The 5,216-nt window shown below is 36.5% G+C and overlaps 1 long non-coding RNA gene across 1 annotated transcript; it reads right to left on the bottom strand.

Moving 5' to 3' along the window:
- Positions 1-436: 436 nt before the first annotated feature.
- On the bottom strand, positions 437-4,481 carry LOC140890620 (uncharacterized). Its single transcript, XR_012152224.1, has 3 exons — positions 3,489-4,481; positions 3,196-3,271; positions 437-3,009 (listed from the first exon to the last, which is right to left on the bottom strand). It is a non-coding gene; the product is annotated as an uncharacterized lncRNA (long non-coding RNA).
- Positions 4,482-5,216: the final 735 nt, after the last annotated feature.

Raw genomic sequence — 5,216 nt, 5'->3', positions numbered from 1 at the left:
CCGCCCCAGACCCGCCTCAGAGATTTAATATGTGGAGAAAGTAGCTAAGGTGGTACCAAATACCAAAGTAATAAATGAATATTAAAGATTTTGCCTTCGAGCTTTCAAAATTATTGTGTTATTTGAGATTAAATTGTTTTCAGATGTTGAGAAACTTGGTCTTGTTTGACTTACACCAACTCGACCGGTCGCATTATTTAACAGTATTTTAAGAAAATATTTTAATGTGTGTATTCACCGATCATAAACGTAACAAATTTTTTTGGTACATAAAACTGAACAAAATTGAGTGTTTGAATACACAACTAACAAATCACAAAAGCTTGATCATGTCTATATTGGCTGTGACACACCAGAATATTAAGAAATTTCACAAAAAAGAGAAAAAAATTGAAGAATAAGTAGGAGAAAGTCATTACTATGTTGTGGACAATAATCGCGACTACCACATACATCGCCTCAATGGGTTTCATGATGGAAAACTTTCCAATTAGATGAAGGGAAATTTCAAAACTATTGACAAGAAATACAGACGTTTCAACTGATTCACATTGTTTAGCGACGAAAATCATCAGGTGCAATCATGGCCCGAGGACACCAAAAGGAATCATCAATTCGATAGAGGCATTGAGAATCAGCACCTAGCATGAAAGAAGCTTCTTTCACGAATAAAATTGATTCACAGCAAAGAATGTCCTACCAGTTGGGAAAGATGTTCTCCACGGTCAGTTCATCCCCAGTACTGCATGGCTTCTATTGGGTCATTACTGAAATACAAGCGAGCAGAATTAATTCCCATGAGAATGTTGGTATACTATTTAGACAACTCCCAATCTAGTCATCTATCATATTGATGTGTTAAATGAATCCAATGCTTTACATCTTTTGCAACAGACAATATGCATCAGGCCTTGTATTCATCACTCATAGGCAGTACTGACAAGGCCACATCTCATCCCATCTTAATTTCTCTCTAACTCAACCATGAGAGTAAGATCACAGCCAGTAAGCCTTACATCAAGTTAAGCATCATGACCTTATTCAGAGTCAACTACAAAGCTGGTAAACCAATTTTCAACTGAATGTGGAGGAAATGGTACAGCTTATTAACAAGGACAAGTTATAGAATAGCTCACTCGAATGTATATTCAATTCACACATATATTATCCCGAGAGGAAGGTAAGAGACGAGAACGAGCAACACCTCGCTTTTCCATCATACAATTCAAAGAATTGTAATCCAAGTACTTAAAATACTGCAACAAATATACACTGAAAAAAGAGATGGTTAAGGTAGCTTCTACAACAAAAGCATTACACACACACAACACATATCACGCATCATGCACCACCAAGAATCAGAGATTATGCCAGTGGTTTCGCGACAAAGAAGTTCCACATAACATATGCTCAGCTAGTATGACAATAATTATTACAATTCCAGAATAGATTCACAATTATGTACAATTAACATCGTTTTCCTTCAGAAGAATGATGGAACAATAAATAAAAATGCCAAGAGTAAAGAAAGCATCCTGAAATATTGTTTCCTATGTTCGCCTGTTTTTTGTCCAAAGCTGAAGCACAAGACACAGCAACTGCAGCTGGTCGATCTAATAATTCTTGAAGGGAAGACCAGAAACACTGCTCAAACCTGTTCATCAGTAACAGACAGACCAAAAAAGTGCCTGAAATGCCATTTGTGATTCAGATTCTTCATATTAGAGAGGTTAAGCAGCTATTACTGAATATATGTCTAGGAGACTGGTTCTTAGTCTAAAGCTTCTATCAATTCAGGTCAGTAAGCCATAAAAAATTCACAAACCAGTAGTTTATTCAAATACAAACTTGTTGCAGATGTATCTCCAACATAGAATTCACAGTACATAGACAGCTGATCAAAATCTTCAGAATTGGAGCTCAAATGAACTAACCAAATCACCCCCTAGAAGCAGAAAACTTCGTGCCACTATGACATCGAACTTAGAAAACAGATGGTTAAGGTTTCTAGCAGTAACAAAATAGCATCCCAGCTAGACAGCTCGGGCATCATGCAACACACCACCAAGGATCACAACATAGTTCACGCTTTCTCACGCCGAAAGAGTACATGGGCAGTATGGAAAAGACTGTCACAATCTACAACATATCCACAGTGCTGTATGATGAGTGTCACGTAGCTGGAGAAGAATGATTTATTGATAAATGAAAATTGCAAAAGGTGAGAATTTGATGTGTCCACCAATTTTTTATCCTGTATTCACTCACCTGTTCTCATCCAGTCTGAAGCATCAGCCGTAGCCAATCAACCAAATAATTATTGAAGGGAAGACGAGAAACACAACTCAAATCTGTTCATCAATAATCCAGAAGAACCAAAAACGTGCATGCAATTCGATTCTGGATTTAAATTCTTCACACTAGAGGGGCCAAACAGCTATTTAATAGATATGTGCCTAAATATCTCTATGAGACTTGCTCATACAGTCATACTCAAAAGTTTCTAGCAATTTAGGTGCCGTTGAACCGTAAAAAATCCACAAAACCAGGATCTCAATATGTTATTCATTACCCTAGTTGGCATAAACTTAAAACTGTCAACTAAGAAACTTTTCTTCCTGAAATTAATTAAACTGGAGGCAAACGCTTAAAATTGATATCAAATGAAGATGTCCGGTTTAGAAATAAGTTATCTGTGGAGAGAGCAAGAAAAAAGGGAGAGCTAAAAACAAAGACATCTCACCTTCAGATACCTCTCATGGCATAGCTTTGTTAACTAATGCTCATTTAAGATGGACAACAATGATAGCCACATGGACATACGGTCTCAATACCCAGAGTCAAAATAGCTAGGAAATACCTTAAGGACTTCCATATTCTAAGAAGTCAAATGTCAAATCTTCCATAAATACAAGCCTCCAGAAATTTTTTTTCACTAAGATAGTCCAAAACTTTTTCCCCCCACTAAGATCCGAAGTGACTCCGTCACATGCTGCTAAAACCAAGTGCCTAGCAAAGACAATCATCAACGGCTTAACAGAAGATGATCTATAAGAAGCATTGTTAAATTTAAGCATTATCTAACTGTCAAGTTTAAAGACAAATTGCTGTTAAATAACTTTAAAATCACATTCATTTAGAGATATAATTAATGAATTAATGAATAGTAAAATGATAAAAACTTCAACATTATACCAGAAGTGGTACATTGTGGTGATAAATGCTATCTCCAAGTATTGCTGCTTTCATCATGCACCAACTGGAAGAATTCCTGAAAAAAGAACATCCCAGCAAAATACTGAGACTTAGGCCCCGTTTGGTTTCAAAAGCCAGGCCAAAAAAGCACTTTTTAAAGTGCTTTTCATTTAATAAAATGTTTGGCTGACCAGAAAAGTGCTTAAATAAGCACTTTTTTCAGTCAAAATTAGAGCTTTTTCAAAAGCCAAAAATTATAGCATAAAAAAGTGCTTTTTTTAAAAAATGTCTACCAAATCCAAACGGGGCTTTATGTTCGCATGTACGCAGTGGATGACTTGAAATTTATTCAAACACCCTGTAGGCAGAGGATACAGATTAGGGAACTCTGCTTTGCCAAACATCAATTGTAAATCCCCCCAACACCATCCATGTTACTGAAACTGTATTCAAACGACAGATCAAAACAGAAACTGGAAGTAGAGCTAAGCATCGTTGAAATAAAGAGATGAGGTTGCATTTCATAACTGACAGTCTTTTGATCAAGAAACTTTAATCCACAGTTATCATAAAACAAGATGCAAACTAAGGAAAAAAAGCTAAAATAGTTTCAATTTCACAATCCCATTCAACTGTTAAAACGCCAATACATCAAACTCCACACACCAAGAAGTGATCTTTTCATTTGCCATGGTTCCCAAAACTCCCCTACTTCTTTTTGGGACTCTTTGCAACCTTACCACGAGCATGAACATCCTTCCTATGCAGACGCCGCGCGCGCAATTCCCCTAACTTGTGTCCCACCATGTTCTCCGAAATACGAAATGGGATATGCTTCCTCCCATCGTGGACAGCAATCCTGTGCCCCACCATTTCCGGAACAATCGTAGAAGCCCTGGACCAAGTTTTGATCAGGTGTTTCTCAGCCTTCTGATTCATCTCCGTGATTTTCTTCATCAAGTGATTGGCAACAAAAGGGATTCTCCAGCTCGTGCCGCCTCCGCGGAGTCGGAGAACGAGGTGGAGAGTAGACTCCTTCTGAATGTTGTAATCAGCTAGGGTTCTGCCGTCCTCGAGCTGCTTCCCGGCGAAAATCAGCCTCTGCTGATCCGGCGGGATCCCTTCCTTGTCCTGAATCTTCGATTTCACATTGTCGATCGTGTCGGAGCTCTCGACTTCGAGGGTAATCGTTTTGCCGGTTAGGGTTTTCACAAAAATCTGCATTTTTCAAGATGGATTGAAAATGCCGCGATCTTTTACGAAGAATCGAAGCGGAAGAGTGCTTCTTTGATATTGCATAACTTCACCCTAAATTCTCCTGAATTTACAAATAACCCCCAAATATTTCATTTCACCATTTACGATTAGAGTGTCAATTCGGGTGGGTCGGATGAGTTCATCAGGCCGGGTTGATGAAAATAATTCTAAAAAATTTCTCAACCCGAAACCGACTAGAACCAACCCATAAATGCAAAACCCGAATTCGGTTAACCCGACTAACTCGATCAATCCGAATCAACCTGATTTTATTTTTTATTTTATGACAAAATAATTAAATAAAAATTCAAAACACACAACAATAATAATATTTAATTTAATTACATGATAACAAAATCTAAGCTTATATATAATTTAAATTTGAACTTTTAGCTGTAGAAAATTTAAAATATACTTATTACAAAAAATAAAAATTTATTTTAAAAAATAAAAATTATAAAAAATAAACATTAAATGACAAAAATCTATTATATCAATAAATAATATTTTTTTTTCAAACATACAATGTATAAAAATGTAGTAAAAAAAATGTAGTAAATCTTTCTTAATTTTATATAAATAATAATAATAATTAAAAGTTTCGGGTAGTTTCGGGTAATTTTGGGTCAACCCGGGTTGACCCGAACCCAACCCGAACCCGATTAATTTTTTTAGGTTAGCTTTTCCGGCAAACTTGATTAAACTTTAACCTGATATTTTTCGGGTTAACTTGTATCGGATTGACGAGTTGGGTTGAGAACACC

The sequence above is a fragment of the Henckelia pumila genome, chromosome 3 (assembly GCF_033568475.1).
Source record: "Henckelia pumila isolate YLH828 chromosome 3, ASM3356847v2, whole genome shotgun sequence".
In the NCBI taxonomy this organism is placed as follows: domain Eukaryota; kingdom Viridiplantae; phylum Streptophyta; class Magnoliopsida; order Lamiales; family Gesneriaceae; genus Henckelia; species Henckelia pumila.
This window is presented reverse-complemented; position numbering and strand designations above follow the sequence as displayed.